The following is a 16,138-nucleotide window of genomic DNA, read 5'->3' as shown; positions in this document are numbered from 1 at the left end:
ATGATCACTACGATGGTAGACACCTTGCCAGTGTTCTACTATGAGAAGTTGGTAGGTTACATGCCATCCAGCTTCGCGGACCTAGTGTTCGCCGGGGAAAGAATCGAGGTAGGATTGAAAAGAGGAAAGTTTGATTACGTTTCCTCTACGAGTGCGAATGCCCAAAGAATCGGGACAACGGGGGCAAAAAGGAAGGAAGGAGATGCCCATGCCGTCTCTTCAAAGCCTGCATGGGTCAAACCCCCGCAGCCACCTCATGGTACCCATCAGTACGCGCAACATCATCCGAGCTTCTCAGCTCACACCGGGAATGCCTCTAGTTCAGCACCCGTGCAGCCTAAGGCACCCGCCCAGAGGGAAGCTCCCCAAGTTCCAACTCCAAACACAACTCGCCCGGCCGGCAATTCCAACGCAATGAGGAACTTCCCTCCGAGGCCATTTCAAGAATTCACCCCACTCCCAATGACGTATGAAGACCTCTTGTCGTCCCTCATCGCCAACCAATTGGCCGTGGTAACTCCCGGAAAGGTCTTCCAACCCCCTTTCCCAAAGTGGTATGACCCTAACGCGACTTGCAAGTACCATGGGGGTGCCCCGGGGCATTCCATTGAAAAATGCTTGGCCTTCAAACACAAAGTCCAACATTTGATAGATGCTGGATGGCTGACTTTCCAAGAGGATCGGCCCAATGTGAAAACCAACCCGCTCGCCAATCATGGAGGGAGAGCGGTTAATGCCATTGAGTCTGATAGGCCGTGCAGGTCTAAACCTTTGAGGGACGTGGCAACTCCTAGGAGGTTTATCTTTGAGGCCCTACAAAAAGAAGGTGTGATTCCCCATAGTGGGCATAAGGAGGATTCCTGTTTGCTGCATTCCGGCGAGCTGCATAACATGGAAACGTGTTTGGAAGGGAAGAATTGTTACAGCGGATGATAGATCAGGGTCGACTGGAAGTCGGCAGTGAAGGAAGAGAAGAGCAGCACATATGCATGCAGTCCACGGATGGGAGCAGTGTTGTGAAGCCCAAACCCTTGGTGATATACTTCACCAAGGGCACATCTTCGCAAAAGCCCGGACACCCCTTGGCAGCTAAACCTGCCCCTTTCCCATACCACAATAGCCACGCAGTCCCATGGAGATATACACCTCCGAGGGGGAAGGAAGAAGAAGCCACCGACGTCAGCTCGTTGTCAGCTAAGGTAACAAATATCACGGGACTGAGTGGTGTGACCCGTAGCGGTCGTGTGTTTGCACCTCCGGACCTACCAGTCCAACCCGCGAACGTCAAGGGGAAAGCAAAAATGGTGGAGGAACAAGATGATGAAATACCCCTCGCTTCGAATAAAGATATTTCGGCGAAAGGTCTTCCGGAGAAAAAGGATGGTAAAAAGGAGGTGTCGCTAGAGGAAGCCAGCGAGTTCCTCCGTATAATTCAGCAGAGCGAATTCAAGGTTATCGAGCAGCTCAACAAAACCCCGGCCAGGGTCTCGCTGTTGGAGTTACTCATGAGCTCCGAGCCTCATCGGGCTCTGCTAATAAAAGTTCTGAACGAGGCCCACGTGGCCCAAGACATCTCGGTAGAAGGTTTCAGAGGGCTGGTCAATAATATCACTGCCAACAACTATCTCACCTTCGCCGAAGAAGAAATCCCCGCCGAGGGAAGAGGGCATAATAAAGCTTTGCACGTGTCAGTCAAGTGTATGGACCACATCGTGGCCAAGGTGCTCATCGATAATGGTTCCAGTTTAAACGTGATGCCTAAGAGCACTTTGGAGAAATTTCCATTCAATGCTTCCCACCTAAAGCCGAGTTCAATGGTGGTTCGTGCCTTCGACGGCACCCGCCGAGAGGTTAGGGGAGAGATCGACCTCCTAGTACAGATAGGCCCTTACACCTGTCAAGTTACCTTCCAAATAATGGATATTAACCCCCCCTACAGCTATCTGTTGGGGCGTCCGTGGATCCACTCGGTGGGACTTGTTCCCTCTACACTCCACCAAAAGTTGAAATTCGTAGTGGAAGGGCATCTGGTCATCGTATCAGGTGAGGAAGACATCTTGGTGAGCTGCCCATCCTCTATGCCTTATGTGGAGGCCGCAGAGGAGTCATTAGAAACCGCTTTCCAGTCTTTCGAGGTGGTAAGCATTTCCTCCATGGATTCCTTCTCTGGGCAAGCTTGCTTGTCCGATGCAGCAGTAATGATGGCCCGAGTTATGTTAGGGAACGGTTACGAACCCGGAATGGGTTTAGGCAAAGACAACGGCGGTATAACTAGCCTGATAAATGCCAAAGGAAATCGTGGGAAGTATGGGTTAGGCTATAAGCCCACTCAGGCAGATATAAAGAGAAGCATCGCGAGAAGGAAGAGCGGTAGTCAAAGCTCGCGGTTGAGACAAGAAGGTGAAGGAAGCCCACCCTGCCACATAAGTAGGAGCTTTATAAGCGCGGGTCTGGGGGACGAAGGTCAAGTGGTCGTGATATATGAAGATGATGTTTTGAGTACATTGGATTTGGTACGACCATGCCCTCCTGATTTCCCGCTGGGAAATTGGCAAGTGGAGGAATGCCCCGGCATTTACGCAACGAGCATAATGTAAACCTTTACGGTTTTAAAAGCTCTATAGTTGGGCCTAGGCTTTAGAGTTTTTCTTTTGTTAAGGCTTTGTGTCTTTTAATTTATAAATACAAGGATCTTTCTTCATCTGTTCCTATGTCTCTACCCATTCTCATCCATTTGCATGTTTACTTCTTTATATTTAAAACGGTAGATCCGATGACGAGTCCCTTGAAGGTACTAATACCTGGGACCCGCCTATCAACTTCGAGCAAGAAACGAATCAAACGGAAGATGAAGAGAACGAGGATGTGGGACTTCCCCCGGAATTAGAAAGGATAGTCGCCCATGAGGACCAAGAAAGGGGGCCTCATCAAGAAGAAACAGAACTAGTAGACTTGGGAACTGGTAGTGGAAAAAGGGAAGTAAAGATAGGAACGGGTATTACCGCACCTATCCGTGAAGAATTAATAACCCTACTAAGAGATTACCAAGACATATTTGCTTGGTCGTACCAAGATATGCCCGGTTTGAGTTCTGACATTGTACAGCACCGATTATCTCTAAATCCCGAGTGTTCCCCGGTAAAGCAAAAACTGAGAAGGATGAAGCCCGAAACATCCTTGAAGATAAAAGAAGAAGTGAAGAAGCAATTTGATGCTGGTTTTCTGGCCGTCGCTCGGTACCCAGAATGGGTTGCCAACATTGTACCGGTCCCTAAGAAGGATGGGAAGGTACGAATGTGTGTGGATTATCGGGACCTGAATCGGGCTAGTCCCAAGGACAATTTTCCTTTACCACACATCGATATCCTCGTAGATAATACGGCCAATTTCGCTTTATTTTCCTTCATGGATGGTTTCTCCGGTTACAATCAGATAAAGATGGCACCAGAGGATATGGAAAAGACTACCTTCGTCACCCTGTGGGGGACATTCTGTTACAAGGTGATGTCCTCTGGACTCAAGAATGTCGGGGCAACTTATCAACGGGCCATGGTAGCTTTGTTCCATGATATGATGCACCAAGAGATCGAGGTCTACGTGGACGACATAATTGCTAAATCTAAATCCGAGGAAGAACACCTTGTCAACCTACGGAAGTTGTTCGAAAGGCTTAAGAAATATCAATTAAGGTTGAACCCCGCTAAGTGTACCTTTGGGGTCAAATCAGGGAAATTGCTTGGTTTCATCGTAAGCCAGAAAGGGATAGAGGTAGACCCCGAAAAGGTGAAGGCCATCCTTGAGATGCCGGAACCCCGTACAGAGAGGCAAGTCCGAGGTTTCCTGGGACGCTTGAATTATATTGCCAGATTCATATCGCAGCTCACCGCCATTTGTGAGCCGTTGTTCAAACTCTTACGCAAAAACCAAACTGACTGCTGGAATGAGGGTTGCCAAGAGGCTTTCGGAAGGATCAAGAAGTGTCTCATGAATCCCCCTGTGATTATACCACCGATACCTGGAAGGCCTCTCATTTTATACATGACAATCTTGGACGAGTCAATGGGATGTATGCTGGGGCAGCATGACGAATCCAGAAAGAAAGAACGCGCAGTCTACTACCTGAGTAAGAAGTTCACGGCCTGTGAAATGAATTACTCTTTGCTCGAAAGAACGTGTTGTGCTTTAGTATGGGCATCCCATCGCCTAAGGCAGTACATGCTGAGCCATACTACCTAGTTGATATCCAAGATGGACCCGGTCAAGTACATCTTTGAAAAGCCAGCTCTCACAGGACGAATCGCCCGGTGGCAAGTCCTGCTATCCGAGTTTGATATAGTTTACGTCACCCAAAAGGCGATAAAAGGAAGCGCCTTGGCAGATTATTTGGCTCAGCAGCCTCTTAACGACTATCAGCCCATGCATCCCGAATTCCCGGATGAGGACATCATGGCCTTGTTTGAGGAAAAATTGGACGAAGATCGGGACAAATGGATCGTATGGTTTGACAGAGCGTCGAATGTTCTAGGCCATGGCGTTGGAGCAGTATTGGTCTCTCCGGACAATCAATGTGTACCTTTCACAGCCAGGCTAGGATTCGACTGCACCAACAACATGGCCGAATATGAAGCATGTGCCCTGGCCGTCCAGGCAGCGATAGACTCCAATGTCAAACTACTCAAGGTGTATGGCGACTCAGCATTGGTAATCCATTAGCTGAGAGGGGAATGGGAAACTAGAGATCCCAAGCTGATACCCTTCAAAGCCTATATCAAGGAAATGGCTAAGACCTTTGATGAGATCTCCTTCCATCATGTTCCCCGGGAGGAAAATCAGATGGCGAATGCGCTTGCCACTTTGGCATCTATGTTCCAGCTAACGCCGCACGGGGATCTACCATACATTGAATTCTGGTGTCGTGGCAAACCCGCACATTGTTGCCAAGTAGAAGAGGAGCGGGACGGTAAGCCTTGGTATTTCGACATCAAGCGATATGTCGTAAGCAAAGAATACCCACCAGAGATTACCGACAATGGTAAAAGGACATTGAGAAGATTGGCGGCCGGCTTCTTCATGAGCGGAAGCATACTATATAAGAGAAACCACGACATGACACTCCTGCGGTGCGTGGATGCCAAAGAGGCGAACCACATGATCGAGGAAGTCCATGAGGGCTCGTTTGGAACGCACGCCAACAGGCATGCTATGGCCAGAAAGATCCTAAGGGCAGGTTATTACTGGCTTACCATGGAAAGTGATTGTTGTGTCCATGTAAGGAAATGCCACAAATGTCAAGCGTTCGCAGACAATGTCAATGCTCCACCGCATCCTCTGAATGTCATGTCCGCCCCTTGGCCTTTCTCCATGTGGGGAATAGATGTCATCGGGGCCATTGAGCCCAAGGCCTCGAATGGTCATCGCTTCATCCTCGTGGCGATAGATTATTTCACCAAGTGGGTCGAGGCGGCCTCCTACACCAATGTCACGAGGGGTGTAGTGGTCATGTTCATTAAGAGAGAGATCATCTGCCGATATGGTTTGCCAAGGAAGATTATCACGGACAACGGCACCAACCTGAATAACAAGATGATGGGGGAAATGTGCGAGGAGTTTAAAATCCAGCATCACAATTCCACGCCCTACCGACCAAAGATGAATGGAGCCGTGGAAGCGGCCAATAAAAATATCAAAAAGATTATCCAAAAGATGACCGTGTCGTACAAAGATTGGCACGAGATGCTCCCATCCGCGTTACACGGTTACCGAACTTCAGTACGAATGTCAACTGGGGCAACGCCGTTCTCATTGGTATATGGGATGGAGGTTGTGCTACCGTTTGAGGTAGAAGTCCCGTCATTAAGGATCTTGGCGGAATCCGGATTAAAGGAATCAGAGTGGGCTCAAACGCGCTATGACCAGCTCAACCTCATTGAAGGTAAGCGCTTAACGGCCATGAGTCATGGGCGCTTGTACCAGCAAAGAATGAAGAATGCATTCGACAAGAAGGTACGCTTGCGCAATTTCCATGAGGGAGACCTTGTGCTAAAGAAAATGTCCCATGCTGTCAAGGACAATCGAGGAAAATGGGCCCCAAACTACGAAGGGCCTTTTGTTGTGAAGAGGGCTTTTTCCGGAGGAGCCCTGGTGCTTACCAACATGGATGGCGAAGAGCTACCTTCACCCGTGAACTCTGATGTTGTCAAGCGATATTATGCTTAGAATCTGGAGCAATTAAGGATGTCGCTGCATGTTCTTTATCTTTATGTGTTTTCTGGGTTTCCCCCAGGGATTCCCCGTCTACTGTATCTCTCGTTACAATCTTTTAAAGAAGTGAACGTGGGTTCGAGGCTTTAGTCCTCACGTTGGTTTTAAACCTTGCATTAATTTGTGATCACCTGAGCCCTTCCGCTCAGTTCATGGGATGCCCCAAGCGCTTAATTAAAATTGAACCTAAACCAACTTTCACTAAAATTTGCTGCGTTTGAAAACGTTCATGCATACGCATACGCATGCATATTGTTGTGATAAAATAGGGGCAGGATCATCTCGAGCTACCTTCTGGGGTGGAGACAAAGTTAAAGCAGCAGGAACCAATCAAGGTAAGACAACGACGCGGTCGAGATTTGCCACACCTCGTTGTTTCCTACTTTCAGATACTTGGGGACGGACACAAAAAGAGGCTAGGGTCACTACCAATAGGTCGTCATCCTTAACCTAGCCCGGAACAAGCAGAAAGCGCTGCTATAAAGCAGCCCAGTATCCTTTGGATTCATAGTAATTATTACCTTTGTTCGATGCCTAATCTATCCCGGGGGGTTTCGATCAGTACCTTACGGAGTGGCTAGCGGAGCATCAAAAGCTTTGGTCCCCTCACGCGAGTCATTCCTGTGTACAGTCGTCTCCTAAAATCAATCGACTTTAAAAAAAAAATCCCTGGGATGTTGTCCAATCAAGGTTTTGGGCGATGTTGATAAACTACAAAAAAAAAAAGTGCAGGTTAGCTCGCCTGGGCGAGCAACCCCCTGCACCAAAATTAAAAAAAAAGAAGGAGGGGGACGTTTTTGCATTCAAAAACTTTTTCCCCCCATTCAAAAGCAATACCCACGGGATTTACGAGTTTGCAGCCCTAGGATCACTATTTTTCGCATTTTTCGATTCCGTTTTGCGCTTTTATTCATCACCAACAAGTAAGTATTCCATCCTTAAGCTTTCTAGCTTTCCATTGGTGTATTTTGATCTTCTTTTGGTGCTCTAAATTGTGGGAATGTGCTCATATATGTGGGGCAATTTTGGTTTGTTTTCTTGCTTGGTTGGGTTGAATTGAGGGTTTGTATGAGATGGCCCTAGGCCTATAATGCATTTTGAGGCAATGGGGCATGCCACATTGTCCCCGTTCTCTCGCTATTTATGCCTAAACGCGCGCCCACCAAGTGTTCGGTGAAATGCCTCAATGGCATTTGCGCATGATTTTATAGGGAAACAACCTATGGGACAATTTGGTTTGCGCATGTTTTCTATTTTTTGAACATGTGTTCAGTTTCGTGAGGGCTAGAATAATTACCCCACATATACCCTAGGCTTAGTAACCAAAGCTTGCTTTGATGCAAGAAAACACAAGAGTGGGTGCATATTGGGTGAAGCTACCCCTTTTGGCCAGCAATCAGCTATGAGCCACACTATAATAGTTTCCATACACCTAGACGTTTAGGAATTTTGTTCATCACGGACATGTAGGTGTAGAATAGGTAGCAAAATACCTTTGGCAATTTACACTTTGGGTATGGTAGCAAAATACTTGGATGTATGTACATGTAATTTTTGGTAGTCAAAATGTCTCACAAAAATATATATATATATATATGTTGCATGTTATGTAAAGAAATACCTTACAAAGATACCTTTTAATTTGAATGCAATTTTAGTCAGCAAAAGAAAATATACTTGAATTTGCATGCGGCTTTAGGTAGCAAAAACACTTGAATAAAGCATGAAATGTAGCACCTTATTGTGTAGGTAGCCAAGATTCATCACGAAGTTTGTGTATGTATAGGTATTAGAAATACCTGAATGTGCACGTATGCAATTTTCGGTAGCCAAAGTGCCTTGAGTATGCATGTATGTAAATTTAGCAAAGGAAATGCATGTGATGTAGGTAGCAAATACACCTTGGAAGTGCATATAAGTGATCTAGGTAACGAAGGTGCCTTGATTGTGCATGGGTGCATTTTTTTAGTTAGAAGAATATCTTGTGCGAGTGAATGTTCGTAAGGAAGTATGTGCATGAGTTTGCTCAAAATTTACATTGATGTTTGTGTTTATTGGAGGAGGTTGTATGCCATTTTCGTTTTAAGAGTAGCATTTCTTGGTAAAACTAACTTTCCAAATGTTTGCCTTCGCAGGAAATGGCCCCGAGGAAGCTTGCCTCAAAGAGATCCAGGAAGGATAAAGCGGCCGAAGGAACCAGTTCCGCTCCCGAGTATGACAGCCACCGCTTTAAGAGCGCTGAACACCAGCAGCGCTTCGAGGCCATCAAGGGATGGTCATTTCTCCGGGAGCGACACGTCCAGCTCAGGGACGATGAGTATACCGATTTCCAGGAGGAGATAGTTCACCGGCGGTGGGCATCACTGGTTACCCCCATGGCCAAGTTCGACCCAGACATAGTCCTCGAATTTTATGCCAATGCTTGGCCTACGGAGGAGGGCGTGCGAGATATGAGATCCTGGGTGAGGGGTCAGTGGATCCCGTTCGATGCGGATGCTATCAGCCAGTTCCTGGAATATCCTTTAGTGCTGGAAGAGGGCCAGGAGTACGAGTATAGCCAGAGGAGGAACCGGTCCGATGGTTTTGATGAGGAGGCCATCGCCCAGTTACTGTGTATACCGGGGCAGGATTTTGCCCGGAATGCTGCAGGGAGGCGAGTGCGAATCATGCGCACCAACATGACCACCCTGACCCAGATATGGATGACGTTGCTGCTCAGCAACATCCTGCCCAGCGATCATAATTCCGACCTCCCTCTGCCGAAGTATCAGCTGGTGTACGCCATCCTGACACGGATGAGTGTTCATGTGGCTCAGTTGATCGCTGATGCCATCTATCTATTTGCAGGTATGGCGCCGACTAGGCACCCTTTGGACCCAGATAAGTCCAACAGGGCCCTGGGTTTTCCCGCACTGATCACAGGACTCTGCCAGTCGTTCGGAGTCCCCGTTGCACCTACCAAGGTGATTTGGCCGCCCATCACCCGGGCTTTTATTGAGAAGTATTGCACCCAGAGACAGGCACAGGGTGATGCTCCACAGGCCGCAGGCGCGCCACCACCACCTCATCAGGCTGGCCCAGCTGGGTCGTTTGACATGGAGCAGTATTTACGGCATGTGGTTTGCCAGGAGGCGGCCAACCACAGGGCCCATGTGCGGACCAATGAGACCCTTTACCAGCTGAGCCTCAGCATGCAGAGCCAGGGCTTTGCTTCTTTTTCATGCCCTACTCTAGACCAGTTCAGGGCAGAGGTCGCATGGCCCGGGGATTGGCCCGAGGCCCAGGCAGGAGAGGCACTCCCAGAGGCTCCCGACGATGGAGAGGAGGCCCACGAGGATGAGGAAATGACCGATTTGCTTGACTTCTTGGGAGGGAGTGGAGCTACATGACTGGGAGATCCCCAGATTCATGTTTTCTTTCATATTTCTTTTATCATTTTTATGTTATGTTATTTTTTGACTTGAGAGACTAATGTTTGTTTTTGTTGTTTCGATTGTCATTTGTATCGCGCATACATTTTTGTTTGGATTGTTGCGTTAGTGCTTATATCATTATTATCGATGATGTTTATTTGAAATTCTGGAACCGTGTAGAGTTTTTCGTTTAGGAATATCGTCCTAAAAAATAAAACAAACAAAAATCATGATAAAAAGAAAAAAAGAGAGAGCAAGTAAGGAGAAAAAGAAGGAAAATAGAAGATAAAGAACCAACATGTTTTTGAAAGAGATGATTTCCGACTTTTGTTTGAAAGGAAAATTTGCCGATCATAGCTAGTTCTTGAAAAAAAAAATGTGTGTACACCTGAAGGGTGAACGCTGTGAAAATTTTCCCGGACGCCCAAAATGGACTTGGATGAATGCACAAATGGATAAGAGAACATATTTTGGAAACATTGGGTTGACTAAAATAGAGGAAATGAATCCTGAGCCCTAGCATCACATGACCATAAAATTTGACACTTGAGTGTCCACATAGGTGCATGCATGACCAGTTTTGCATAAAGTTTCCAAATCATCATTTTTGCATTTGTGTCATGGAAATAATGTGGGGCATCCCTTTTTATCCTTGAACCAAACCAAACCCTGACATGTATCATGTCTAGCCATTCTACAAGCCTTGAGCCAAAATCCTAACTCACCATAAACCTTGACCCAGGGTGAGAATGTCAATCCTTACCCTCGGAAGCAAAAAAGAAGAGAAGGAAAATTTCCAATCAAAGAGAAAGCAAAAAAAAAGGGGAAAGGAAATTCCCAATCAAAGAGTGGGAGAAAGCGAAAAGAAAAGAAAGAAAATTCCCAACCAAAGAATGGGAGAGAGTAAAAAAGGAAGGAAAGAAAGTTCCTGATCAAGGATCGAAAGAAACCAGGAGAAATGTGCAGAAAGGTCTTTGGACCAGACAATATCTGAACAATACAGAATTGTCACCAAATGAACAAAAGGAAGGAAAGGAAACCATGACCTAAAGTGGTCTTCTCCCTTTGATTACCAACCAAAATCCTGTGCGTCGGTGACTTGTTCGCCTCGCGTCAAACAAGAACAGAAAAGGAAAAAGCCAAAAAAAGATCAAAAGCTGAAAAACCCACCAAAAGAACCCATTTCCAAGGGAAGTCCTATTGATCCATGATCACGCATGTAATCTTTGATTTGATAGGAAATAATTCGCAAAGTCAAGTCGTGACATATCTATGGTTCGGAATTAGGATGAAACACTTACCTGTGTGAGGTTGATACACTCTGAGTGATTTTCTTCTATTTTTGTTGAAACCCAGTGTTTCCTCTAAATGGTCATTTAGAAACGAAATGCTAACATCCAAAATCTCATTTATGGTTATGGGGGGGTTTCATCAGCAGACTCTCTTTCCCCGGTAGACGCATTGTTTTTCACTCAAAAAAGCATATGCTGCTCTAATCAGTTGGAATATTTGTCTCTTTACTAAAGCATGTTTGCATTTTAGTGGAGAAAACACCGAGACTTTTTCAAGTCTCACAAGTTATCCAGAACTACGTAGGTCTGAGTTCTTCATTTGAGGATACGTAGGAGCAAGAGCTTCGCTTATGTCGACCGCACCACTTTTTGTTACCATGACCTAAGAGCTGGTAGCCCGCGGAGACACCTTACGGTTATCCACACCTCGTCATTCAGTGACCCCAAGTGTGATTGACGAGCAGAGGCCAATGTGGTCATCTGCGCCCTTTCCGGAGATGTCAGCATCTTCCGGTGGAGACTTTTTCAAGTCTCACAAGTTATCAAGAACTACGTAGGTCTGAGTTCCTCATTGGAGGATACGCAGGAGCAAGAGCCTCGCTTTTGTCGGCCACCTTCACAAGTTTTGTCATACTGACACTGGAGTCACGTGACATGCGGAAATACCCGAGTGGTTATCCGTATAAACTTTCTTTTGCTGTCTGTAAGACAAAAAGCCTGATAGCACGCAGAGACTAACGTCGTCTTCTGCATCCTTCGTCAATCGCGGCCGACAAGCCCGTTGACACGCGGAGATTTACGTCATCTTCCGCGCACACAAGATCTGTCATACTGACATTTGAGTCATGCTAACGGGCGGAAATACCCGAGTGGTTATCCGTATAAACTTTCTTTTGCTGTCTGTAAGACGAAAAGCCTGATAGCATGCAGAGACTAACGTCGTCTTCTGCATCCTTCGTCAATCGCGGCCGACAAGCCCGTTGACACGCGGAGATTTATGTCATCTTCCGCACACACAAGATCTGTCATACTGACATTTGAGTCACGCTGACGGGCGGAAATACTCGAGTGGTTATCCGTATAAACTTTCTTTTGCTGTCTGTAAGACGAAAAGCCTGATAGCATGCAGAGACTAACGTCATCTTCTGCATCCTTCGTCAATCGCGGCCGACAAGCCCGTTGACACGCGGAGATTTACGTCATCTTCCGCGCACACAAGATCTGTCATACTGACATTTGAGTCACGCTGACGGGCGGAAATACCCGAGTGGTTATCCGTATAAACTTTCTTTTGCAGTCAGTAAGACGAAAAGCCTGATAGCACGCAGAGACTAACGTCGTCTTCTCCATCCTTCGTCAATCGCAGCCGACAAGCCCGTTGACATACGGAGATTTACTTCATCTTCCACGCTCACAAGATCTGTCATACTGACATTTGAGTCACGCTGACGGGCGGAAATACCCGAGTGGTTATCCGTATAAACATTCTTTTTGCTATCTGTAAGACGAAAAGCCTGATAGCATGCAGAGACTAACATCGTCTTCTGCACCCTTTGTTCCCCCGGGGACAACAAGTTAGTTGCATGCAGAGATATTTTATGGTCACCCGCGACTCTCGTCAACCGAGAGGAACGAAATTAGTGTCTTATCTTTACTTCCCTTTTATCTCAAATAAAAGACAAGTAAAGAGGGGCAACTGTCATACCCTAATTTCGTCCGGGGACCTTTGCTTGGTGGCATGCAACTTTTGTTTTGTCCTTGTGAGGTGCTTGGCACCCATCATTAGGCAATTTGTGAAGTTTCGGGACATGCCGGAAATCAAAAGAAAGTATTGATGCACAATCCGTAAGGTTCCGTGACATATCGGAAATCAAAAAGGAAGCATCGTTGCACAATTCGTGAGGTTCCATAACGTTCCGTAAGTCAAAAAAGGGATGATTATGTAATCCGCAAGGTTCCGTAACATTACGAAAAGAAAACAAGTATCGTTACAAAATTCGTAAGTTTCCGTAACTTTACGAAAAAAGAAGCACAAAAAAAAGGCAGGGGTGTGTATTTAGTAAAAATGGGGGTGCAAATAGAAACCAGGCCCCACTTGGGCCCTCCAGAAGATTCCTCCAGAAGGCGGTTGCTTCTGAAGGAAGCCACCTTGCTCGCCTGGGCGAGCTGGGTGGCAAGCTTCTCCCCCAATTTTCTATAAATAGGGGGAGAAGTGAAGTAGAAAAGGGTTCAGCCCTCCTGGTAATTCAGAATCACTTAAAATTAGTGAGAAAAATTGGTTCCGTGAAGAAAATCCAAGCCGAGGCGCTTCCGTAACGTTTCCGTGGGTGATTTCGCGAAGGTTTTCGACCGTTCTTCGACGTTCTTCATTCGTTCTTCGTCGTTCCCTAGATCGAACTTTTCAATTCATTCTATGCACCCTTAGTGGTCCTCATTTGTTTTTACGTGTTTTCATTTACATTTCATTTACTTTCCGTACCCCCTTTTGACGTGTGTCATACCCTAATTTCGTCCGGGGACCTTTGCTTGGTGACATGCGACCTTTCTTTGGTCCTTGTGAGGTGCTTGGCACCCATCATTAGGCAATTTGTGAAATTCCAAGACATGCCGGAAAACCAAAAAAATATTGATGCACAATCCGTAAGTTTCCGTGACACACCGGAAATCAAATGGAAGCATCGTTGCATAATTAAGTGAGGTTCCGTAACATTCCGTAAGTCAAAAAGGGGATGATTATGTAATCCGCAAGGTTCCGTAACATTACGGAAAGAAAACAAGTATCATTACGAAATTCGTAAGTTTTCGTAACTTTACGAAAAAAGAATCACCAAAAAAAAAAGAAGAGGGGGTGTACTTAGTAAAATGGGGGGTGCAAACAGTAATTTTCAAATCTGGGCCCTTCTAGAGGTTTCTGGGCAATTTCTTGCTTAAGGTTGAAGTAACCTAGCTCGCCTGGGCGAGCTAGATGGCCACCACACCCCCCGTTTTGTTGAAAAATGGGATTCCGGGGCTTCCGGGACACCCGTAATGCTTCCGTAAAATTCCCATAACTCTAAATAAGCATAATTAACTTAATACGGGTGAGACGGAAGAGAAAAAAAGAAGAAAATCAAGTCCTATATGCTTCCGTAAGGCTTCCGTAACTTTTCCGTAAATTATGGAAGAAGGGGGGGTGAACTTATCAAAATTGGGGGGGTGCAAATAGCAATTTCGAAATTTTGAATTGGGCCTTCCAGAATGTTTTTTGAAGCTGGGTTGCTTCTGGAGGAAGCAACCCAGCTCGCCTGGGCAAGCTAAGGTCGCCTGGGCGAGCTGGGCGGCAACCTCCTCCCCCTTTTTCCTATAAATAGGCTGAAGGGGGCTGTTCTAAGGATCCCTCAGCCCCCTGGCTATGTATTTCAGCTGTTTTGGGTGAAAAAAATTGTTTCCGTGAAGAAAATCCAAGCCGAGGTGCTTCCGTAACGCTTCCGAGATGTTTCCGTAAGCAAATCCGTGAAGGTTTTCGTCCATTCTTCATCGTTCTTCATTTGTTCTTCGTTCTTCAACGGGTAAGTTTTCGAATCCGAGACTTTCAATTCATTTCTTGTTTTTTTAAGCTTTCATCTTTATTTTCGATTTCTTTTCTTCCGTCTTTAACGCGCTTTTACCGTTTATTTAAGCCGTTTTCTCACCTAATAAATGATAAAATGAATTTCAACCGATCATTTGTGTTGTAATCTCATTTAATCACTTTTAAAATGAAATCTAACCGATCGTTCACGCTATAACCTCGGTTAAACCAAAAAAAGTAAAATAATAATAAAATAATCAAAATATCTTGAATAATAATAATAAAATAATCAAAATATCTTTGAATAAAATAAAACAAAAAAATCAATCGGACGTTTTTTCTTTGGAAGTTTCATTGAATGAATTGATTAATAACCAAAGTGAAACTAAGACTAAAATAGACTCACAAATCAAGTTTTGTCTGAAAATCACTAAAAACCGTTTTAAGGTCCAACGCCTTAAACGGTCCTCTTTGCTTTTATCGGTTAACATGGACCGTTCAAAAGCATAAAATCAACATGTAACTTTACCGCTTTTGCAAGAACTACGTAGGTCTGATTTCCTCATCGCAATTGAGGATACGTAGGAGCAAAAGCCCCGCTTTTGTCGACCACCCCAAGAGATCGTTAATGGTCCAATGCCTTAACGTTTCTCTCCTTTCAAAAACAAGAGATCGTTAATGGTCCAACGCCTTAACGTTTCTCTCCTTTCAAAATCAAAAGAACGTTTAATGGTCCAACACCTTAAATGACCTTTTGTTCAACAAAAACATATTTTGCAAAAAAGACAAAAACAACTTAACCAAATGCTTTGTTCCGAAAGAACTACGTAGGTCTGATTTTCTCATCCCAAATTGAGGAATACGTAGGAGCAAAGGGAAACACCCTTGTCGACCACAAAAAAGGAAAAATATAAAAAGGATATAAGGACATAAAAGGGAACGTAAAAATCAAAGTCATGTTTGCACATTCAATTAAAGGTTGTCGTCCCTTGGGACGGACGTATGGGGTGCTAATACCTTCCCCGTGCGTAAATACAACTCCCGAACCTTTCACTTAAAAGTTCGTAGATCGCGTCTTTTCCGGTTTTTTCCGACGTTTTCCTCAAATAAACGTTGGTGGCGACTCCGCGCGTATTCCTTTCGTGGAACACGCATCCCGCGAGTCTCGCGTCACCCTCCCGCCGAAGGGTAGGTTGCGACAGTTGGCGACTCCACTGGGGACTGTTTTTTAGAGAGTTAGGCCATTTAATCTTGTGCAATGTTTTATCATGACTTTCTCCTTTGTTGGTTTCCCTTTATTTGTTTTATGTTCTTGTGTATATAAACTATTTGTTGCTTTTAGTGAGTTTTAGAATGTATGCATGAGGTAAATATTTATTCATTTGATGCACACAAACACTAACACTATTTGCACACACTGTGAGTGAAAAAGGGCCCTATACCCGGGTTCATGGGAACATAAGGAGTGGAGGTGAATCTGTGATCATGCTAGGTCTCCGACTTGCTTGATTACAGTGAACCCTCATCTAGAGTTTTTCTCTTTGAAAACATATTGTTGCTAGTAGTCCCTACTGCTGCAGTATGTTCTTCGAAGGGGATGATACCTCTAGAAACCATCAAGA

The sequence above is a fragment of the Glycine soja genome, chromosome 9 (genome assembly GCF_004193775.1).
Source record: "Glycine soja cultivar W05 chromosome 9, ASM419377v2, whole genome shotgun sequence".
Taxonomy (NCBI): Eukaryota; Viridiplantae; Streptophyta; class Magnoliopsida; order Fabales; family Fabaceae; genus Glycine; species Glycine soja.
This window is presented reverse-complemented; position numbering follows the sequence as displayed.